Below are 25,405 nucleotides of genomic sequence, written 5' to 3'. Positions count from 1 at the left end.
TCTGGCTATCAGAATTGCTTCCAATAGTTTCCCCCACCAGTCCTCTGGCACCACTCCTGTGGCCAGAGAAGAATTGAAAGTTATTGCCAGCACCCTGGCTATTTCCTCCCTTGCCTCACTAAACAGCCTGAGGTACATTTTATTCAACCCTGGATATTTATCTACTTTTAAGACTGCCAGACCACTCAGAACCACCCCTCTCCATCTATGTTAAGTTCTTTGAATTCATCACAATCCTTCTCCCTGATTTGTTGGGGCCTGCTGCTGCTTGCCAAAGAGAAAGACCATAATTGTCATAAATTGGCTCACATTAACACTGCAATGTGAAAAGCCCCTAATCGTCACATTCCGGCGCCTGTTCGGGTACATGAGGGAGAATTCAGAATTCTTAGCTGTAACCGGAGTTGAACCTTGTTCTGCATTACAAACCAGCTGTCTAGAGATAGACAGTTCTTCAAAGGGCTATCAGTATAAATAGAAGTCTTACAAGACCAGGTTAAAGTCCAACAGGTTTGTTTCAACTGCTCCTTCCTCAAGCTCCTTCCTCAGGCTCCTTCCTCAGGCTCCTTCCTCAAGTCCAACGCTGGCATCTCCACATTATCAGTATAAAGCCATGAAAAAAAGGATGACTGGTCAAAGCTGATATAATACGAATTCCGACAAATTAACCCAAGGGCCGGTGATTTTCAGCATCGAAAAGGAGTTTCTGTCACCCTGCAGTAAATTCCACAACTATGTACTAGCAAGCACTACATTGGTCAGGGTTGTTGAAATTGCCATTAGGAATGCAGTGCCATCCTCCTGGACCCATTAACACGTCGCTAAAGAAGTTTAATGGGTTGTTAACTGGAGGTAAGTGGGTTCCATTTCTTCCACCAGCAATTTGGAAATAGAAGGTGGAAATTGGAGGCATTGGGATCCAAAGAGGATTTTGGGGATTGTGATTTTTAAATTAGCCTGACCCTCCCAGCATTTGAAAATCTGTCCCTAGTCATGTTAAGGAAGGTCATATCTTCTCTGGAGGGAATGCAATGAAGGTTTACTGGTCTGGTTCCCAGGGACCGGTCATTGATCTATGAGGAGAGATTGAGTAGATAAGGCCTACGAGCCCTGGAATTCGGAATAATGAGAAGTGATCCATTTGAAATTGAAAGGGGCTTGATAGAATAGACAGGGAGAAAATGTTTCTTCTGGCTGGGAAATCTAGAACACGGGGCGGGATTCTCCCATTCGGCGGCAGAGTGTCCACGGCGTCGGAAACGCCGTCGCATTTCATGATAGCGTGCACGGGCTGCTGGGAGTACCGATTCTGGCCCCTACAGGGGGTCAGCACAGCGCTGGAGCGGTTCACACCACTCCTATGCACTGCAGGATCCGCGCATGCACAGTGGCGCCGGCGCCAAGCTGCGCATGCGTGGTGGCCTCCCTCAAGGTGCCGGCCCCGACGCAACATGGCACGGGAGTTCAGGGGCCGGCGCGAAAGAAAATAGGCCTGGGGAGCGAGAGGCCAGCCCGTCGATCGGTGGGCCCCGATTGTGGGCCAGGCCCCATCAGAGCCACACCCCCCCCCTCAGGCCGCCCCCTGACCCTGCACGCAGAGTTCCCGCCGGCTGCGACCAGGTGTGGATGGCGCAGGCGGGACTAGAGCGGCCGCTTCGCGGAGAATCGCGTGCCGGGGTCAGGGCAGCGCGGCCCAGTTGCAGGTATTCTCCGGCCCGGCCCCGGGCTGGGAGAATCCCGCCCATAGAGTCAAAGTCTCACAATAACGGATCAGTCATTTAGACCTGAAATAAAATTACATTTCTTCACTTGGCGCGTTGTGTATTTTTGGATATCTCTATCCCACATGGCTGTGGTTGCTCAGTCATTGAGTATATTTTTTTGGCGACAAATGGAATTAAGGGATATCAAGATAGTGCAGGGAAGGTGGTGTTTTCATAGAATTATAGAATTTAAAGTGCAGAAGGAGGCCGTTCGGCCCATTGAGTCTGCACCGGCCCTTGGAAAGGGCACCCAACTTAAGTCCATGCCTCCACCCTACCCCCATAACCCAGTAACCCCACCTAACCTTTTGGACACTAAATGGCATTTAAACATGGTCAATCGACCTAACCTGCACATCTTTGGACTGTGGGAGCTCTTTCCAAGGGCCGGTGCTGACTCGATGGGCCGAATGGCCCCCTTCTGCACTGTAAATTCTGTGATCCTATGATAAGGTTTGTAAATTTACTTGCTTGTTGTTAAGATAAAATAATGTTTTATACTTTCCTTGTCCATTTGTTTGGGATGGGGAAAATATGCAGTCATCTCCCAATGATTGATATCTTGAACCCTTCATCTCAAAACCTCATTTAATTGGTCTTAAATCAGACCCCTATCAATGACTCTGGATGCGATTTAATGGACAAATTTCAATGTGTCGTTTTGGGCGTGTTTGGGGGGGCTGTTTCTTGACGGCTGCACTGGTGAGATCGTGGCCTGTAATTAACGGCACTTAGTACATGGGTGGCATGGTAGCATGGGCGGCGCGATAGCACAGTGGTTAGCACTGTTGCTTCACAGCGCCAGGGTCCCAGGTTCGATTCCATCTTGGGTCACTGACTGTGCGAAGTTTGCACGTTCTCCCCGTGTCTCCATGAGTTTCCTCCGGGTGCTCGGGTTTCCTCCCACAAGTTCCAAGTTGGGTAATTTGGACATTCTGAATTCTCCCTCTGTGAACCCGAACAGGTGCCGGAATATGGCGGTGAGGGGCTTTTCACAGTAACTTCATTGCAGTGTTAATGTATGCCTACTTGGGACAATAAAGATTAATTTAATTTAATTTAACTACTGGGAATGAGCCCCCAGGAGATTCCCACCATTACTGGCTGTCTTGCTGTCTGATTTGCCAGACCTGCGCCTCAGCAGCTCACCGCTAACAAGGGGCAGCTGCTTTTAAATGCTCCAACAAAGTACAGCACAGGAACAGGTCCTTCAGCCCTCCAAGCCTGTGCCAACCATGCTGCCCGTCTAAACTAAAATCTTCTACGCTTCTGGGGTCCGTATCCCTCTATTCCCATCCTATTCATGTATTTGTCAAGATGCCCCTTAAACGTCACTATCGTCCCTGCTTCCACCACCTCCTCCGGCGGCGAGTTCCAGGCACCCACTACCCTCTGTGCTCCCTCACCATTCACTCCAGTCAACACACAAGCATGGCAGCATGCCCACCTGGCCTGACTTCTGGATACTGTGAACGGGAGATGGGACATTCCCCCAGGGGGTCAGAGGACCAGCAGCAGGTCACCTGCCTGGGACGGGGTGGCAGCCATTGTCAGTGCAGACAGCATGACCAGAGGAACAGCATCCAGAGGAACAGCGTCCAATGTAGGAAGAAAACCGACGACCTCCACCGAACTGCAAGAGTAAGTTACCACCTCTCTCCTGGCATCAGTTCCACCTGTCTCTAGATAGATAGAATTTTACAGTGCAGAAGGAGGCCATTCGGCCCATCGAGTCTGCACCGGCTCTTGGAAAGAGCACCCTACCCAAACCCACACCTCCCCCCTATCCCCGTAACCCAGTAACCCCACCCAACACTAAGGGCAATTTTGGACATTAAGGACAATTTAGCATGGCCAGTCCACCGAACCTGCACATCTTTGGACTGTGGGAGGAAACCGGAGCACCTGGAGGAAACCCACGCACACACGGGGAGGATGTGCAGACTCCGCACAGACAGTGACCCAAGCCGGGAATCGAACCTGCGACCCTGGAGCTGTGAAGCAATTGTGCTAACCACTATGCTACCCTCAAATTCCCAAGCCCACCCCCGTATAAATCACTGGCTGACACCTCGCACCATCTGCACATCCAGTCTTCGTGCTTGTTCCTCAGCACCACCTGACACCCACCAGCACAGCCCTTCCAGTTGCAGTGCCCACACGTGCCACCTGCCATAGCCACACACCCCCAATCCATCATGTACGTGACTCACAAAGCCCTCTCTTTGTCCCCACAGGAGAAGGTTGCCCATAATAAGCAGGAAAGGGCTAAGATGGAGTGCAGAGTACCAGAGATGCGAGTCCTCACAGCAGTCACTGACAGTGAGGTTGTCCTGCACCACAGAGGTAAGGATCCACTGCCCCTTCACCCAGATGACCTGTCTGAAGTGAGTTGTTCATGTCAGACAAAATGATCCTTCCCGCTCACTGACCTCATGCCCATTGTCTCGCAGGATCCTCATCTGATTGGTCCAGGGCACCCGGATTCCCCCCCAGGCCACCCAAGAGACTATGTCAGGGGGGAACTCTGAGGTGACCATCATTGAGGCATAAAAGTTATCATCCCACCTTCCACCAGCACGGAGACACAATTAGTGGCTTCAGAGGCACAATCTGGTGAGCACCACACAGTTGCTGATACACATCAGGTGGAGGCAGGAATATCCAAGGGAGTCTGCAGTTGGAGGTCTGCAGAGCATGACCCAGTCACTGAGGAGCATCACCAAGAACGCCGACTCCATGGTGCAGACAATGGGGAGGCACCAGAACTGGCAGAGCCAGATGATGCCGAGGCCTCTGGAGCTTGCTCCAGCTGCCCCCACCCACATCCCATAAATCCTCCATGGCCCTATGGGCACTGTCAGGAAGGAGGAAGCGCTGGAGGTCAACACAGGGCCTGCCACCATGGAGACGATGGTCATCTCAAGTTATTCCAAATCCCCTCGCTCCTGACACCAGCGCATATCAAGGGCAGCAGGCAGAACAGGGTGGCATGGTGATGCCAGTGACACTGGGCATGTGCTCCACGACATTACTGCCACTCCCCCTGGTCATCACCTCAGCAATCCGAGTGATTTGCTGGAGATGGGATTTCTGGATTGCTGTGAGATCTTGCAAGTTGCTTTGAGCACTGAGATCTGTCGCCACGATTGCAAAAGTCAGATCATGCATGGCAGCAAGCATGAATCTCATGATCTGAAATTGGACTTTCACTGCAGCGCGGAGAGTGTCTGCTATTTGTGCTGTGCACTGGAAGCTTAGAGACCAGCCACCAGACTCTGCACCATAGATGGGTTCATAAGTGTTGCTGGGGAGTTGGTTACCACTTCTACATTATATGTAGGTCGATACTAAGTTGGAGTCAGACTCCTCAGGTGAGGCCTGTCCCCTGAGTTTCCCTTCTTTTTATAGGCCACCTTGTCCTGCTAGAGAGATGGAAGACTATCCATGGTCATGTTAGAGTGTGTTTGAGTGATGTACCTTCCAGACCTGAATAGTGAAGGTATGTGGAAGCCTCAAAAGATGAATGTGAGGCTGACCACATTGGTGAGCGGATGAAAATCAGATTGCGTATCCAAATATTAGGTGTTGCTGTTGGGTAAATAATGGGGTGTATGGCACATTGAGGGAGGTTGTGATATGGTGGGTGCATTCACTGAGCTTGACCACCTATGTGAGCTCATTGAACTTCTCGTGGCACTGCTGCCACGTGATGGGTCCAGATGCCAGGAATTGACCCCCCAGACCACCTACAGAAACATTGAATTCTTAATACCTTCTGTTATTGTGGGCGCGATTCTCCGGAAAGATTTCGAAGTGTGGTAGCAAGCTTCCCGGAGCTCGGCCCAGCGAGGCCAGCAACGCAATTCAATTTTAATTGGTCCACTTAACGAGGCTCTATGGACTTCACACTGCAAATGAAGGCTCGCCATCCGATTCGCCAGGACCGCGCTCGCCAGCCGATTCGCTAGGACCGCGCTTGCCAGCCGATTCGCCAGGACCGCGTTCGCCAGCCGATTCGCCGGGGCCGCGCTCAGCAGTATCCCGCTAACAAGATCGAGAAGTACTTAAACAGCACTTGCAGAGCCAACTCCACCTAGGTCGCAGCCATGGCTCCGAGACAACCAGTCCTCGGGTTTGGAGACACAGACCTGGGGAAGGTCCTAGATGCAGTCAAGGACAGGAGGGATGTCCTGTTCCCCCGAGGGTCGCAGAGGGTGAACCACAGGGCAGCCCCAGTGCAGCCTGGGATGAAGGGACAGCGGCTGTCAGCTCAGGAGGCATGACCAGGAAGAGGCCTCCACTGCCACAAGAAGGTCAACGACCTTCACTGGGTCGCATGTGTGAGTTGATACCCCCTCCCCTGACACCTTCCCACCTTCTACGACCAGCCCCCCAACCCTCCATTTGCCCCCGAACCCACCCTTCACCCCAACCCTCCCTTCACCCCCCCCCCACAACATCCTTCACACCACTACCCCCTCCCCATCCGCCTCCACCCATGTGAACCACACATGCAGCTAACAATGCCCTTGCTATCTCCGCAGTAGAAGCTGTCCCACAATTTTCGGGAGAGGGCCCAGACTGGCGGAGGCGTGCTGGAGACAAGAATCTTCACGACCTTCAGGGCACGGGCCTGGAGGTTATGGGGGTGGCCGAAGGCAGAGAGGTCACCAACGCGGAGTGTCGGCGCATGCCGCAGAGGTGAAGAACTGAAAATCGTGAGCGGTTATTGCCATGCAGCCTGACCCATCCCTCCCACTGACCGCGTGTTTATTCTCCCACAGGTCCTCCAGCTGACAGCACGGCCCATCCGGGGTAGCCCCCTCCCCTGCCTCCCAATAGACCACCTCGGAAGAAAGCTCCGAGTTAGCCACAGTTGATGGTTCACAGTTGGGATCCACACTCTCCACCAGCACAAAGACATTCACCTCAGTGGGCAATGTTAGTGGACAGACTTCTGGAGAACAATCTGGTGAGCAACACACAGTCGCCGATGCACATCAGGTGGAGGCAGGAATTCCCAGGCGAGACAGCAGACAGAGGGCTGCTGGATCCCTGGTCCCAGCTGGGTCCCAGCCAGATGCTGAGCCTCTGGAACAGGCTATCCCGGTGCTGATGGAAAAGTTAGGGAGCGGTCGGGATATCCAGGGGGAGATATCCAGCAGGTCCACAGCCGATTGGAGGAGGGGGGCAGTGAAGTGTGCATTGGGGGAGGGGGGAGTGGAGTGTGCATTGGGGGAGGGGGGAGGAGGGGGGGGAGGAGGGGGGGAGTGGAGTGTGCATTGGGGGAGGGGGAGGAGGGGGGAAGTGGAGTGTGCATTGGAGGAGGGGGAGGAGGGGGGGAGTGGAGTGTGCATTGGAGGAGGGGGGAGGAGGGAGGAGTGGAGTGTGCATTGGAGGAGGGGGAGGAGGGGGGAGTGGAGTGTGCATTGGGGGAGGGGGAGGAGGGGGGGAGTGGAGTGTGCATTGGGGAGGGGGGAGGAGGGGGGAGTGGAGTGTGCATTAGGGGAGGGGGAGGAGGGGGGTGTGGAGTGTGCATTGGGGGAGGGGGAGGAGGGGGGAGTGAAGTGTGCATTGGAGGAGGGGGGAGGAGGGGGGGAGTGGAGTGTGCATTGGAGGAGGGGGGAGGAGGGGGAGTGGAATGTGCATTGGGGGAGAGAAGGGGGCGTTGGAGTGGTTTGTGGGGGGGGAGGAGAGTGGGGATAGTGGGGTTGCACCATCAGGAAGTGGGGCAGAGGTGTACACTTGCACGAGGGAGATTACAATACGTCAATCAGTATGACGCCTCAAGCTCTTGTTCCGTGATGCGGGGCGACCACCAATCCCATTCCCCATCCCCTCAGACACGTCCCCCGCGCCTCCCATTCGGCCGTGCCGGGGCCCACCCGCTGTGTGATTGAAGTTTGCCCGCTGTGTCTGTGGTGCTGCCTCCCGCAGTGTTCAAGCACAGTGTCCAGGCATCACAGTCTGATTGAGATGCAAGGTCATGATCCCCACATGCTACATGCACACCCACCCACGGTGATTCACTTGGTATATGTGAAGTGGTCACTTAATCGCGATTGCTAAATCCCTATAAGCAATAGTCTTCAGCTGCAAGGCCAGAGGTCTCCGCGGTCAGTGGGAGTTATATGTTGTCATTGGGTAAATAGGCAGGGAAGAGATTTCACCCACTATGGGAACACATGGTCCAGGGGTTGGCATGGAGGACCCCGGTCCCCATCAGTGCACCCTAAACCCCCCACCCAGCCCTGACATTCCCATGGCGGTCCATCCCCAACAGGGGCTGCACCCTACCGACTGCCAGCCCCCCCCACTCCCTAGCACAGGAGCAGCAAGCCCAGCGCCCCTGAGCTCTTTGCCTGTAAAGAAGATGGCTGCTCACCGCCTCGGCTCCCCACAACAGCCCATCTACAGGCTCACGTTTTTCAAAAGGAGTACTAATCGGCGCCAAGGTGACCCATTGCTGGTTCGCGGGAGGCTTTTGGATATGGCGTGGCTCCGGTTATGGAAATCATGCTTAAATGGTGATAATTGGCTTCTCGCCACACGACGGCGGGATCCTGATTCTGCCTACGGGAGCGGGCTGGTTGATTCGGCAGGTATGGTTTTCGGTTTTGGCCTCTCCCACTACTCACCGGCCTCGTTGAGCTCTCGCTCGGGGGAAATGAGGCCAGAGGACCGCGCTCTATGTTTCCTGTGCAGACCTGGGAAGCCTCTCATTGCTCTGCTGCTCCATTGATGTTCTTCCCCTTGTAGCCACTTCCTCCACAGTCAGCAGCAGCTTCTGCATAATGAGTGCAGCTCCCCTTTAAGTGGGCTGGGCTGCCTTTAAGTGTCCTAGGCTGGTATGTGTGCTAGCCATGTATTCTGCTTGGCCTCCTGTTGAGTATGCAGCCAGTCAGAAATGTGGGTCACACAAAAATCCCTGAAATGAGGCGACAGAAGAAATTTTGGATGATGCCTGCCCCAACAGATCCAAGTGTAGATGTCACTGTGAATGATGGCCCCTGTACCTGTACCTGCAATAGAGTACTCAAATGCTTCCTCCATAGTATTATCAGGTTTTATTCATCTTTTAATATTAAATTGCTCTTGAGCGCTAACAACAATCTCTATGGTTTCTGCATTTGTTTATTGCAATGTTGTCTTGATTAAAGCAACCAGAATTAATCTTGAAACAGTTGTATAGATAACCGAGGGCTCCATAAAGCAGACACAATTTCAATTACAGTGATTTATTGTGAAATGGATAAAGACACACGACTTGTCCCTCGAGCCAGAATAGAGTGAGTTAAATAGGCTAAAGCAGTCATTTGTTTTTGCAAAATCATTAAACCTGTGAAGTGTATCATCTATTCGTTTCCCTAATGAGTATAATTTACTCATGACTTCATTGTTTGTGACTTATATAGCCAGCAGCACTTGTAAGGTTTCAGAGCGGGGAAGTGTAAAGTAGTCGATGTACCGAAACATTCTGGAAAGCCTGGGTAAAGCTTGCTTCTAATGTTTCATCTCAAATGTGTTCAATTGATCCCTGGAAATTTAAGTAGTCTACTGTTCGTTATATAATTTTATTTCAGTTTATAAATATGCATTTATTCTTGATAATATTTTGACCCCAAAATCTACGTTAATGTAACATTTAATAAATTGAAACTTTTCATGGAAAAAAAATACCAAGCAGAATTGAAAATATCAAACCAGGAAATTGTAATTAATTCCTTATCCTTCATATTTTTATAAAATACTTATTTTGATGTTGTCCAACTGTCTGAATTGGAGAGGAACAAAAAAATAGAATACTGCTATTAAATCAGAACAAGGTGATATTTCTTCTCCAGCTGTATTTAGATTGTTTTTGTTAGTGCGAGAATGGAAAGCTTTGATTCAGTGGCAAGTAATTTCTTTTAAGTGGATCTTCTAATCTAATCAATTCCATTAATGTTATTGTTAGCTCAGTGCATTATCTTGTGAAATGCCAAATTGCTCAGGAAAAAAATGTACGTTGTAAACTGTTGAGAAAAATGCCTTTCAAAATAATAGGGATGCTCAAATTTATGAGATAAGAAAAGTAATGGCCCGGACTTTGCATTGAGGACAATGGTGAGACGAGCAGCACTGGCTGTTATTCTGGAGTAAATTGGACAGCAACATCTGGGGTACTCACATGTGCAGTGTAAGGGTCCTTCCAGTTTGTTCTCTTATTTCTCCTTTCTTTTATTTTGCAATCACTAGTTCTGATCAATGGATGATTAATGGACCTGTATCTTTAAGTCAAGCGTGATAAATGGACATGTTTCTTTCAGGCAAGCTGCTGAATCCGTAAGTTACAGGAGAGAGGTCTGCTAGTTTCAGCTGGTTTGAACAGAAGGCTGCAGACTTGTCAGCACCAGTGAGAGATGGGGTTGGGACTCGGTTTGATTCAATTGGCCCAAAAGGCTGCACTCTGCCTGGCAACAGATGGTGATTAGATCCCGTCCTGGTGGAATGCTTTTCAGAGTACCAGGGAGTTTCAGTTTGATCCTGGTAGCACAGCGGAAGGCACTGCTATGCTATCCCTCCACCACCCTCACCCCCGTATTTTCTCCAGAAACGCGGTGTGGGCTGTGTTCTCTCAATTGATGAATCTATCAAAAGGGAGGCCAGTTATCCCTCTAGAAAGCATGTAAATGTGGTAATTATGGAACTACAGAGGCCTTCATGAATCTATAATAAAAACCACAAACTGGAAGCAAGATTTGAAGAGACGTAAAGTGCTGGAAACCACCATCTGAAACAAAGGCCGGGATTGTCCCCTACCCGGCGGGGCGGGGGGTCCCGGCGTAGCGGAGTGGCGCCAACCACTCTGGCGTCGGGCCTCCCCAAAGGTGCGGAATTCTCCGCACCTTTAGGGGCTAGGCCCGCGCCAGAGTGGTTGGCGCCACGCAGACTGGCGCCAAAACCGGCAACAATGGCCTTTGACGCCCGCTGCCTGGCGCGGGGCTGGCCAAAAGGCCTTCGCCAGTCCGTGCATGCGCCGGTGCGTCAGCGGCCGCTGACGTCACCACCGGCGCATGCGCGGTAGGGGGTCTCTTCTACCTCCGCCATGGTGGAGGCCGTGGCGGCGGCGGAAGAAAATGAGTGCCCCCATGGCACTGGCCCGCCTGCCGATCGGTGGGCCCCGATCGCGGGCCAGGCCACCGTGGGTACACCCCCCGGGGTCCGATCGCCCCGCACCCCCCCAGGACCCCGGGGGCCCGCTCACACCGCCAATCCTGCCGGCACCAGAGGTGCTTCAATTCCCGCCGGCAGGAGAGGCCTGTCAGCGGCAGGACTTCGGTCCATCGCGGGCCGGAGAATCGCCGCGGGGGGCACGCCAATCGGCGCGGTGTGATTCCCCCCTCCCGCCAATTCCCGGGTTGCGGAGAATTCCCGCCACGGCGGGGGCGGGATTTACGCCGACCCTGGGTGATTCCCCAACCCTGCGGGGGGGGTTGGAGAATTCCGCACAAAGACTCTTTTTTACTTTTACTAATGATTTTTACCCCTTTCCATCCCTCTGTATTTGTCTGTTTTGTGGTGTGTGTAGAGGGTGGGGGACAAGTCAACATGGCTATTAGGAATTATATAATCATTGACCAGTTGTATTTGTTGCATAGTTCACTATAGTTCTTGTCATAAATGAACATTGATTCTGTTTACATTTACAAACCTGGTGACTGTAATTATTGAGCAGCCAAAGACCAAAGACTTTGGGTACCTTTATAAGAATTATTGCTTAATTCACTTGTGTTGTGACTCCAGGGCTGGAGTTGACCGCGCACTTGCCCAGTGTGTTGTAACAGCAGTTAAATGTGAAAGTTCTGGATTCTTGTTACTCACTCCTCCACAAGCGGCCACTATAACACTAACTTAGCAACAGATTTGCCATTGAAAGATAATCAATGGCACAAAGTTGCACTTACTCACAAGTTACCAACAAAGCGCACCACGAAAGGTTGGGACTGAGTATTCAGGAGTAACTGAATTTTTAATGGTATGGTACGTGATAACTTTTTTTTATACATTTAGAGTTATCAATTGTTTTTTCCAATTAAGGGACTATTTAGCCGGTCCAGACCGTCACCACCCTGTGGGTAAAAAAGCTTTTCCTCATATCCCCCCTGAAGCTCCCGCCCCTCACCTTGAACTTTGTGGCCCCTTGTAACCGACCCTTCAACTAAGGGGAACAGTTGTTCCCTATCCATCCTGTCCATACCCTTCACAATCTTGTAAACCTCGATCAGGTCATCCTCAGTGTCCTCTGCTCCAGCGAACACAACCCAGGCCTATCCAAACTCTCTTCATAACTATGATGTGGAGATGCCGGCGTTGGACTGGGGTGAGCACAGTAAGAAGTCTTACAACACCAGGTTAAAGTCCAACAGGTTTGTTTCAAACACGAGCTTTCGGAGCACCTGAAGAAGGAGCCGTGCTCCGAAAGCTCGTGTTTGAAACAAACCTGTTGGACTTTAACCTGGTGTTGTAAGACTTCTTACTGTCTTCATAACTAGGCATCATCCTGGTGAATCTTCTCTGCCCCCCCCCCCCCCCTCCAGTGCAATCACACACTTCCTATACTGTGACAACCAGAACTGTACACAGTACACCAGCTGCGGCCTCACCAATGTTTCATATAACTCCAACATGACTTCCTTATTTTTCTAACCTACGCCACGATTGATAAAGACAAGTTCACCACCAGATTAGCCTGCCCTTTTGTCTTCTGAGATCTATTTACAAACATGCCAATGTCTCTTTGTTCCTCAGGACTTCCCAGTGTGGTGCCATTGAGTGAATATTTCCTTGTCAAATTGCTCCTTCCAAAATGTAACGCCTCACACTTTTCAGGATTAAATTCCATCTGCCACCCCTCTGCCCATTTGACCATCTCGCAAATCCCACCCGACCGTGGGTGAGCGCCATTCAGCAATGCTCCCCAGAAATGGAGACCTGAAGGAACGGCACTTGTAGGGTCTCCCGGGAATCAGAGGTCCCCAGGTGCATGCCCTTTGGGCAGAGTGGTACCCTGGCACTGCTGGTGCCACTTGGGCGCCCTCGCATTGCCATCCTGGCATCCTGGCAGTGCCACCTGGGTGCCAGCCTGGCACTGCCGAGGTGCCCGGGTGGCACTGCCAGATGGCATGGGCACAGCCGGGTTGGCACTGCCAAGCTGCCATTTTGGGTGTGCTGGCGATCGGGCCGGAGTGCCCTGCGTGGGTTTTGGTGGGGGGAGGGGGGGGGGGGGGGGGGGGAGTTGCGTGGGCCTTGGAGATCGGAACTCCACTTAAAAATGGTATCCCGATCTCTCGCTATACTGAGGAGTTCTGGCGAGTGGAGCTCCTTGGTGTGGAAAACGGGGAAATGTGTGGCTTCAGCCTCGCGTTCCCCGCTGAGGCCCCTTATTTAATGTGAGTAATGTTGTATAGCCATGTGTTTCTCAGCACTGTATGCACCGGGAAATACACGACTTGCGATGGGACTTTGTTCCCTTTTAATTGAATCATGGCCTATATGTCTTGTAAATTTCGAGTTGCTAAAAGAAAGTTCACCCGATGCATCAAAGCTAAGTTCATAGAATTTTACAAAACCAATTTTGTAATCGGTGAACTCAAAAGTTGAATCTCCAAATTTAAAGCTAAAATGATTGCTTAGAAGAGGGGGAAGTAACAATGGAAAAATTACTTGGACCTGGAGTAAAAATAAATAATAAGTAGATACAGCTTAATGTAAATCAGATTGTACCTCTGCTAAAATAGCAAAGAGCTGAATTTGATATGAAATCAATAACATTGCAACAGCATTCATCATTTTATCATTGATTGCCTGGCACAGGAATCATTCAACTCAAGAAGGGTTACCTTAACATTAATGTTAAAACATTGCTTCATTATCCACAGTCAGGCAAAGGAAACATAATCCTGTAAGTGTCAGAAGGAGGAAGAATCTGGAACAGAAGCAATAAGATCAGCACCACACAAAATTAACAGACTTTGTACCAGACTACACATTACAAAGTTAGAACTTTGTTTATTGCAGATCAGTTACTGAGGTATCAAATAACTGCTTTAAAGAAATTGGGAAAATATGTAAATGAGTTCAGTGTTGAAGAAGAAAGTGTGGGTGACTGAATTAAAGGCACCAAAAGTATAAAACGACAGAAATGGGAGATGCAAAAGAAGCATAGAAAAAGAGGCCTTGGTAAAAATGTTGGTATGACTTCGGATCAAATTTCTATTCCACACCATAAACAAGATCACAAAATACTGCAGTTTATCTGTATTTTTCTCACGTTTATCCTTTGAATTTTTATAAAACAATATGGAGAAAAACAGAACAAGAATGGAAATAGAAGGCAATTGCAGATTTTACAAGGTAATCCTGATCATGATCCTGGAACAAGGATTTCTCATCAGTCATGGCACTATCAGAGCTTTATTTCCAACACTTGACCAAAATGATCCTCTATATTCTGCATGTGTGCCACTGTGGAGTTACATTTAATAAATAGAATGGTGAAACCTTCAGAACTAGATTTTCTTATTATTCTTAATAGCTAAATAAGCGATTTTCATTTCAATCAAAAGAAATTGCCATGTCCTTTCTATGTCAGGGTCTGATCAAAGGCCATAAAGATGAAAGCCATTGTATATGAGTTTGCTACTCAAGACCCTATTATTAGCCTGTCACTTTCACGGTGTAATTTTTGGATTATTACCAAAAAAGGGCACAGTATTTTCCATTAAAGGGAACAGGGGTGAGACATTTTACCCATTCAGTTAGATCAAGGCTGACTTGAACCCCAAGAGAATTTATTCACCTTTGCTCCATATCGCTTGCTATCCTTTCACAACAAAAAAATACACAGGTCTCAATCTTGGAAATTTCAGTTTGCTCACATTCCCAGCCTTTTTGGGGGGTGAACATTCACGATTCTCACTGAGGAATATTTTTGTCTGATTTTTCTCCAAAATGGCCGAGCTCTAATTTCAAGATTATTCCAGTTGTCTAATAATAATAACTTATTGTCACAAGTAGGCTTCAATGAAGTTACTGTGAGAAGCCCCTATCGCCACATTCCGGCGCCTGTTCGGGGAGGCCAGTACGGGAATTGAACCCGTGCTGCTGGCCTTATTCTGCATTACAAGCCAGCTGTTTAGCCCACTGTGCTAAATCAGCCCCACTGGATTGTAGATTCTTTAATCGGAGTATTTATTTCTCGGCTGTGTTTTCAGCCAATGCTGTGCTTATGCAGTTGCAGGCCCAGGTTAATGGCTGCCATCACTGTCCCTGGCAGCAGGAGTGTATGATGTGACTTTCTATCCTGGACTGACAGTGATGGATTTTGGAAACTCCTTTTACAAGGGGTTAGAAGGATTGCAGACGGGAACTAAAGTGCAGGATCTAATGGCCACGCAATGGGCGCAAATCTGAGCAAGCTGGTTAGATTGTGGGAGTGTCCAAAATCGGGAACTACGCCGGGTGGAGTTGATTTTTGATCCAACCAGCCCACTCCCGATGACAAGATCTGGGACTGCCACGATGTGGTGAGAAACTAATAATCACCAACTAAGACCAATTGATGTATCTATTTACCTGGGACCTCGGCACCATGAGGCAGCAGAGCTAACAACTGTGCTACCATGCGGCCCTAGGCTATCCCAGAGCTGATGCAGTCAATAGGGTGCGGCCGTGAGTTTCAGAGGAGGATGATAGCAACACTGTAGTGGGTACATAGCTGATTGGAGGAGTCACAAAGGCTAAGGCTGCAGGAGACTGAGCCGGCAATACATGGCACCGAGCCTAGGGTGGCGCCTGCAGTGGAGAGCCTGGAGCATGACGTTGGCATCATAAGTGGCAGTGTCCAAGGCATGACAGTCAGGATTGCCAGGCTGAGCACCTCAAAACCATGTTACAGACGCTGGGGGATGTGTCCTTGACGCAGATAGACCTTTCCAAGGTGTTGTGGAGAATATCCCAGTCTCAGGTGGGCATAGCTGAGGCACTCCAGAGTATGTCCCTGTCACTGAGGACCATGTCCCAGACACAGGCGGACATTGGCTAGGCACTGTAGAGCATGACCCGCTCACAGAGGGGCATCAAGGAGGGCATTGACACCATGGTGCCGACGTTGAGCAGACACCAGGGTTGACAGAGGTAGATGATGCTGGGGCAGCCGGGGCTCAATCCAGCTGCCCCTTCACCTCGAGGTGACCCTCAGAACTCCACGGGCACTGATCAGGAGGAGGGAGCACTGGAGGCCGAACTGGAACCCCCCCTGCAGGGAGACAGCAGCAGTCACCAGCTCTCCGACTCCACCCCCACTGACAATGGTGCATCACGGGGTCAGCATGTGAAACAGGGTGGCACAGTCAGGCATATGCCACCAGCAAGTCAGTAGGGGCCCTGTGACTCCATGCTTTCGAGAGGATACCGGCCACTGGCATCAAAGACAACAGGACGTGGTAAGCAGCAGGCTGCCTCCACCTCTAATATGTATCCTGGGGATATACCTAGATGTAACAGTAGACTAGGGCTAAGAAGATAGACAATCATGGAGAAGGCACTGGAGGGAGGGGGCGGCGGCACCACCTGGGGCAAGGGACAGTTGGGGGTCACTATGTACTGGTACACCTTTAAACAGACATTGCATTCGAGACATGTGGAACCTCTGTCACATTATTCCATACTGCGGGCCGGTCTGCTCCTTGCCCTAGCCCCAGCCGCTGGCCCCAGCCCGTGCCCCATGCTACAGGACCTGCACCCCCTTCCCCCCAAGGCATACCATATGATGGTGATGGGTGTGAGCGCGCACTCAGCAGACAGACAAGAGTCAGACTATGGCATTGATTGGGGAGCACCAGAGCTCAGCTCACAGGTTGTCATTGTTACATTCTGATGTTGGCTGATTGGAATAAATGCACCAAAGATCACTGTAATATCACTGTACACATAACTGCTTCTGCTTATCATCACATCCCCTTTCCGTTGGAAATGTAACGTTTTACATACATTATCTCAATTTACTGTACAATATACATAACATTATTCACGTATGCACAGTTCATCACAAGTTCAATCTGTCCAGTTTTCGTCAGTGTCTTGTCAACCTTCTGAGCATTAGCTGAAGCTGTGAGTTTACTTGAATTTCATTTGTTATCGCAGATGATTCTTGCTGTTTTTTTTGGCTTTGTACATTTTCATCTTGTTCTGATTCTGTATGCTGAGGTATCTCTTGTTCTGTTGTTCTTGAATTGCTTACACTATCATCTTGTGATTATTTTGTCACCACAGTGTGCCTTTAACCCGTATACGTTGGACAAATGACTGCGAGTCAACTTCATTTAAAATCAATAGTCTTTATTCACACTCACACAATGTAACAGTTAATCAATAACTCCATCAACACAAGTTATTCTACAGAGTACTAAAAGTTCATACTAGACCTTAAATTAACTTTTGAGTGACTAGCAAGTACCCAGACAGATATTGGCCGTTATCTATGTGCCGACTCCCATAGTCATAGGTGTTCAGTCCTCGGTCTGGTCTGATACTCTGGCTCTGGTCTTCCTTCTGTTGGTGGTGTGATGGTCCTCCTTTGGCTGCTGAAGATCATAGTTGTTTCATTGCTGTTGCTGTCTGCTGCAGAGAGAGATTATAAAGTGGTGCAGCACCTTTTAATCCTCCTGGATTTGCACCCTCTTGGGCAGTCCCTGGGTCATTGCTAATCAGTTGATCAGGTTTCGATCACCCTGATCGATTAGGTCCAATCAGGGGCTGCCACGCTGATTTTAGGATGTGCATTTACCGGCCATGTCTGCAAGTGTTAGGGGCGTGTAGACTTTCCAAATAAGGAGTACGGGGTGCCACTGTGTCTGGCAAACAAGCATGATTGACTGGATAGTTCTATTGTTCCTGGGATGGCCTGGAGATGGCCTTTTTCCTGTGTATTGCGATGTCTAGGCTGCAGCTTACTCATCAATGTTTATTTAAACTGCAGCCTGCTTGTTCTGTACTTGGCTAAATTTCCCAGGGCCCTTTGCAAGACACAATCTTAGGTGGCTGTTTGGCCACAGTTCCATAACAAAAGGTTGCTGAACCTTCATCAAGGCTCTCCTGTTTCATCTTAGAACTTGCCCGTCTTCAGTATTGATGATATATGACCGAGGACCTGATGAGTGAAGTACCTTAGTACACTTTAACCATCCATTTCAATCAGGACCTTCTACCCTCATGTGTCATCTTTATCTAATGGTTGTAGCCTTCTTGTTGTTTTGTCACAATACCGCTTCTGCCTCCTTTTTTGAAACGTGAGCTTCCTCACAGATTTTTGATTTGTTTGTTCCAATGGAATGTATGGCAAGGTTTTTCTCAGCTGGATGTTCTTCAACAACTGCAACGGAGATAATCCATTTATCAATGGTGCTTCTCTATAGCTCAACAGCATGAGTTATGGATCTTCCCGGCTGTCCATAGCTTTTTTGAGAAGCTGCTTCACAATGTGAACACCTGATCCAGCCTTCCCATTGGACTGTGGGTACAGAGGGCTAGAAGATATATGCTGAAAATCATGAGCGGGATTCTACGACCCCCCCACTGGGTCGGAGAATCCCCGGGGGACAGCGTGAATCCCGCCCCGCCGCTCCAACGCCGTCTGCCGTATTCTCTGGCGCTGCTTTTTGGGCGGGGGCGGGATTCACACCACGCCAGTTGGGGGCTGACCCAGAGCCGGGATTGAACCTAGGACCTCGGCGTCGTGAGACTGCAGTGCTAACCCACTGCACCATTGTGCTGCCCCCCTCTGTCCATTTATAACTGCTAAAACATGGGCCATTGTCACTCATGACAATTTGAGGTATTCTTTGGTGAGCAGAAATGTCTTTGCAATACTTGATGACACACCTAGTTGATGAATTTATTAGTTGTACCACTTCTGGAAAGCTCGGGAAATAGTCAATCACTAATAGGTATTCTTTTCCTGCCAGATAAAACAGATCCATTCCTACTTTCTGCCATGGACTTGTGATGATTTTGCCCATTTGCATTGGTTTGTTTCTGACAAGTTTCACATTTGTCAATCATGACTTGAACATCTTGATTAATACCTGGCCAGTATACCGTCTCCCTGGCTCGTCTTTTATATTTTTCTATGCATAAGTGCCCTTCATGAATCTTTTTCAGAATCATTGGTCATAATGATTTTGGAATTACTGTTACATTTTTGCCTTAGTATTAGTTGCACTTGGCTCTGCTCTGATATTATAGTAGTTAGAGCAGGATCCTTTCAGCCATCTCTCTGTGAGATATTTTATTATCTTCTGTAGAATTTCATCTTTAGTGGTTTCATCTTTTATTAATTTTGACTTCTCATCTGAGACTGGAAGGGATTCTGTCACAAAATTCATTTGTGCTTGTCCATCCTCCTCCAAGTGTGGATCTTCTTTCATTTCTGTAGTATGCGATAGTGCAGCCATTGCAAGAATGTGTTTACCTGGCATATATATTAGATCAAAATCATGGGCGGGATTCTCCAACCCCCGCCGGGTTGGAGAATCCCCGGGAGGCGGCGTGAATCCCGCCCCACTGCTCTGACGCCGTCTGCCGTATTCTCCAGCGCTGTCTTTCGGGCGGGAGCGGGATTCACGCCACGCCAGTTGGGGGCTGTTGGCAGCGGCTCCCCCCTGCAATTCTCCGGGCCCCGATGGGCCAAGCAGCCATCCGTTTTTGGCCAGTCCCGCCAGCGTGGGTTATGCATGATCCCACGTGGCGGAACCTGTCAGGTAAGTCGGCGGGGGTGGTCCTCGGGGGGTTGGCGGGGGGATCCGACCCCGGGGAGGCCCCCACGGTGGCCTGGCCCGCAATCGGGGCCCAACGTTCTGCAGGCGAGCCTGTTCCGTGGGGGCACTTCTTCCTTTCATGCCAGACCCCTGTAGGGCTCCACCATGGTCGGCGCGGAGAAGAGAACCCCTCGTGCATGTGGCAAAATACGTCGGCCGGTCTGCGCAAGCATGGAACCACGCCGGTGGTTCTGCGCGTGCGCGAGATTGCGCAGTCCCTTCGGTACCTGCTGGAGCGGCCCCAGCCCCTCCGCTGTCCACCTAGCCTGTTGACGCCGGAGTGGTTGGCAACGGTTCTCCTGCCAGTGTGGGGACTTAGCTGCCCAGAAGGGAGAATCCCACAGCATGGGCGCGATTCTCCGCTCCCCACGCCGCATGGGAGAATCGTGGGAGGGCCCCCCGACAAATTTCACGCCCCCCTCGCGTCCTCCATGACTCCACCCCCCCCCCCCCGGCTCGGAAGAACCGCCGTCCGCCATTTTTCACGGCGACCGGCGATTCTCCGACCCAGATGGGCCAAGCGGCCTGCCATTCGTCACCGATTCACGACGGCGGCAACCACGCCTGGTCGCTGCCGTCGTGAAACGGGTGTGGAGATGCCAGTTTGGGGCTTGTAGGGGGCCTGGTGGGGAATGAGCACCACGACTGTGCTTGGGAGGGGATAGGCCCACGATCGGTGCCCACCGATCGTCGGGCCGGTGTCTCAATCGGACGCACTATTTCCGCTCCACCGCCCTGCAAGATCAAGCCGCCACGTCTTGCGGGGCGGCTGAGGAGAAAGACGGCCATCGCGCATGCGCGGGTTCGAGCTGTCAGCGTTGTGACGTCAGCTGTGCATGCGCGGGTTGGAGCCGGCCAACCTGCGCATGCACGGCTGACGTCATTAGGCGCGCCGGCCGTGTCATTCTCGGTGCGACGCCCCCGCGGCCAAGAGTTACTGAGCGCCGCTCCTAGCCCCGCCGGGAGGGGAGAATAGGGGGCGATGAGCGGCCTCCGAGGCCGTCGTGAAACTCAGCCGAGTTCACAGCGGCCCTCCCGATTTGTAACTTCATTATCATGTGTGGTATCCTGGGTGACATGTCATTTATATTCTTTTTAACAATCACCACAAACGGTTTATAGAGAAATACAGCACAGAACAGGCCCTTCGGCCCACGACGTTGTGCCGAACTTTTGTCCTAGTTTCATCATAGTGTCCAAAATTCTATGATAATCTAAGGGCAATTTATCATGGCCAATCCACCCACCCTGCACATCCTTGGACCGCGTGAGGGAATGGCCAGTTTCCACTAAGAATGGCGGTAGGCCACACACGTAGTCATGGAATTTGTTTAATCCATTTATTAAGCCCAAGTATTCTTTTTCTATGTGAGAATATTGCTGCTGTGTCAATCATTGACCTTGAAGCATAGGTAATTGGAAGCCAATTCTCGTCATTGTCTTGCTGCAATAATACTGCAGCAAGACAATGCAACCCACCTGTCGATACCTTGTCTTCTTCGTAGGATCTTAAAACGTTAACACAGGCGCTGAAGTCAATGCTTCCTGTAATGTTTGCCATTCATGCTCATGCTCATGTCTGTCTGACCACTGGAAAGCAGTGTCCTTCTTTATTGATTCTCTCAGGCACGTTATTTTTACTGAAAGATGACGAATAAGCTTTCCTGCAAAATTTATCATGCCAAGCATCCTGAGGACTCCTTTTTTGTCAGTAGGATGTGGCATGTTTAAAATCACCTTGATTTTTCTTGGCCACGTTGTATACCTATAACGGAAAGTTTGTCTCCGAAGAATGTGATTTTTTCGACACCAAACTGACATTTGGCATTATTGAGTTTCAATCCATACTTTTTGATGCTTCTCAGCACTTTGACAAGCCTTTCTCCGTGTCCTTCTCTCGTTGATCCCCATACAATAATGTCGCAGCCTGTACTCTGATGTCTGGAATGCCTTCTACGACGTGTTCCATTGCTCAATGGAAAATTTCAGCTGCTGAAATAACAGCAAATCGCATTCTAAGAAAACAGTATTGCCTGAACGGTGGATTGAAGCTGCACAACTTTCGACCCTCCTCATATAACTTGAGTTGCCAAAAACCCTGTGATGCATCTAGTTTGCTAAAGCATGTCGCTCCTGACATCTCACATATGGGGCGGAATTCTCCGACCCACCGCAGGGTCAGGGAATTGCCCGGGGCCGGCGTAAATACCGCCCCCGCCGTGGCTGTAATTCTCCGCCACCCGGGAATCAGCGGGAGCTGGTATCACGCCCCGCCGGTCGGCGTGCTCCCTGCGCCAATCGGCGGGCCCCCCACGGCGATCCTCCAGCCTGTGATGGGCCGAAGACCCGCCGCTGACAGGCCTCTCCCGCCGGCAGTAATTGGTGCACCTCTGGTGCCGGCGGGATTGGCGGCGCGTGCGGACCCCCGGGGTCCTGGGGGGGTGCGGGGCGATCAGACCCTGGGGGGTGCCCCCACGGTGGCCTGGTCCGTGATCGGGGCCCACCGATCGGCGGGCGGGCCAGTGCTGTGGGAGCACTCTTTTTCTTCCGCAGCTGCCACGGCCTCCACCAATGCGGAGGCGGAAGAGACTCCCCTACTGCGCATGCGCCGGTGGTGATTTCAGCAGCTGCTGACGCACCTGCGCATGCGCCGACCGGTGAAGGCCTTTCGGCCAGCCGCGACGCCGGGCGGCGGGCGCCAAAAGCCGTTGGTGCCTGTTTTGGCACCAGTCGGCATGGCGGAAACCACTCCGGCATGGGCCTAGCCCCTAAAGGTGCGGAGAATTCCGCACCTTTGGGCAGGCCCGACGCCGGAGTGGTTGGTGCCACTCCGCTCAGCCGGGACCCCCTGCCCTGCCGTGTAGGGGAGAATCCCAGCCCTGATTTCTTCTCCCTTCGGAATAGGATAGTGCTCTCTTTTAATGTTCAAATTGAGATTGCTCGGATCCATACAGATACGTAGGTTATTATTACGGTTCTTCACATAAACCCAATCCATTGATTCTTCAATGCGTCTTACACTCCAAGTTTTGTTATTCTCTCCAGCTCTTTCTTCAGTGAAGCTGGTGCATGTCTTGGTGCGTGCATTACTGGTCATGCATTGTCTTTTAACTGTATGCAATAGGTGAATGTTAACATTCCGAATTTTTGGAACTTTCAGGAAATTCTTTCAGGATTGCATCCATTGATGTCTGTTGCATAGTTATATTACAGTCTGCAGTGTAGACCCTTTTCACTGCTCTAGTGCTTCACATGCTTCCACTCCCAATAAAGATTCATGCTCAGTCTCTACGATTGAACATTTTACTGAGTGCATTTTGTTCTTTACATGGACCTCTAGTTCACAAACTCTCTGTGTACTAATTTTTTTTCATTGTAATCTTTTAATGGTGTTGTGGTATTTAAAATATGTGGCTTAATCTTTATTTCTTGTAAATTGGATAAACTGATTAAATTGATTCTCGCTCCCATGTCAAGTTTGACATTGATGAATGTTCCATTAATCATCAAAGAAACTGTCCAGTTATCTCTGAACATTTACATCTGCATTGCATGGTGCATTGCAGTTGGTGAAAATTTGCTTTGATGCCTGTTTAACTTGCATGCTGTCACAATGTATATCTTCCCTCGATACTATCAGAAAAGTGTCTTCAAGATTTATTTCATCAGTCACGCTGATTGTCTTTGGTATTTCTGATTTTTTTTTAGTAGAAAAACATTTTTTCGCAAAGTGATTTTTGTCTTTGCACCTAGAAGAGATTTTACCAAATGCTGGAAATTGCCTTTGCAAATGTTTGTTGCTGCATCGCTTGCATGAAATGGAGGTTTTGTTTACTCGATTAAAATGGCCGCTGCTGCTGGGACCACGTTTTGCCTTCGGGTGTGTCAACACTAATGGCGACGGCTATCCCTCCGAGCTTCATGCCAAAATTCTTCAGGTGTAGAGTGCGAACCTGCTGCACAGCTAGCTCTTTGGCATGGCAGATCTTAATAGCATCATCGAGTTGAAGGTCATTTTCCCTGAACAGCCCCTCCCGCACCTTGTCGTTACAAATCCCGAACATGACCATGCTTGCAAGGTAAAAAATTACATGACTAACTCTTCAATCGCAAATCGTTCAAAAACCTATCAAACAATTCACCTGCGCGTGCAAAAAATATAGCGCAAACATCTCGTTTTTCTTCGGTTTGCAATGCTGATTGAATTGCTTTACAACTTAATTGAAGTTTTTGCTGTCTGCCTTAACATCGAAAACCACCGTATTAAATATTTCTATCACTTATGGACCAGCTACAGTGAGCAGCAACGCTATGAGCCTCTTATCAGGCTGTGCCTGCCGACCAAGGGCTGCAACGTAGAGTGTGAATTGCTGTTTAAAAATATGCCAATTCTAATCTACATTACCAGTGACCCGAAGCTGGTGTGGTGCCTTCAGACCTTCCATCCTGGACTTTGAAGCTTAGCAATGCGTTGAGTATGAGTTGCCAGTAGGTCACAAGATTAGTAGAAGATTTATTCTTTTTTTTTCTCAGCAGATATCTTTAGTTGTTCGGATCTTCAAAGAATCTTGTTTTCTTGTTAGATCTTCAATCCAGGTGCCATGTTACGTTCTGGTACTTGGCCGATTGGAATAAATGCACGAAAGAACGTCTAGTTCTTAGACTAGTTAAAGTTCTATTATTTAACAATTGTGTGGTTAAGATAGCCATAAGAATATTATCAAAAACTACCAATGACAATAAATTAATTATGAGATACTACAAACTGTGACAATTCACTACAAAGACCCTCTATCAACTCCCTGAGGTAACAGTGTCACATGGTTGTTCTCTGCTGCCACCAGCTGGTCGGTGGTCTTGTCTTTCACTATATACATAACTGTTTATGCATATCATGACAGTCATCACCCTCTTGCCTTGTATTTTGACCCGCTAACCGCACGACACAGACCCATCACCCTGGAGTGATGTAACACAGATCCTGGGAGTCCAGGGTGATGGGAGGGGTGGGGTGGGGGGGGGTGGGGGGGCTGGAGGAGTGGGGATGTGGGAGAGGTGGGGGGATCGGGGAGGGAGGGGCAGAAGGGAGGGGAAAGTGGGGTGGACCTGATTGGAGGGTAGGAAGGGGAGAGAGGGAGGGATGATGGATGAAGCCATGTCCTATATGAAGCGGGTGAGGATGAGGGGCTCTCTGACCCGCCAGGCATGCCGGACCTTTGCCGCTGCTGTCTATCCTCTATCCTCCGGCTTGTCCCATGGGTCCCACCCGTGCTCGTCCTGCAGCCCTTCCTGGTCCTGCTTCTCCTCAGAGGTGGTCGAATGTCCCGAATTTCCCGAATGGGATAAGCCCCACAACTCCCCACTCTAGCCCTGGAATGATCCCAGGGCGTAAAGGTTCAGGGCTGCAGTGACCTTGATGGCCACTGGGAGTTGATATCCTCCTCCTCCACATGGTGCCAATCCAGAAGGACATGGCACAGGTGCTCATAGAATCATACAATTTACAGTACAGAAGGAGGCCATTTGGCCCATCGAGCCTGCTCTTGGAAAGAGCACCCTATCCAGGCCCACATCTGCACCCTATCCCCATAACCCAGTAACCCCACCCAACACTCAGGGAAATTTTGTATGGCCAAGCCACCTAACTTGCACATCTTTGGACTGTGGGAGGAAACCGGAGCACCCGGAGGAAACCCATACACACACGGGAGAACCTGCAGACTCCGCACAGACAGTGGCCCAAGCCGGGAATCGAACCTGGGACCCTGGAGCTGTGAAGCA

Source organism: Scyliorhinus canicula, chromosome 4 (assembly GCF_902713615.1).
Source record: "Scyliorhinus canicula chromosome 4, sScyCan1.1, whole genome shotgun sequence".
Taxonomy (NCBI): Eukaryota; Metazoa; Chordata; class Chondrichthyes; order Carcharhiniformes; family Scyliorhinidae; genus Scyliorhinus; species Scyliorhinus canicula.
This window is presented reverse-complemented; position numbering follows the sequence as displayed.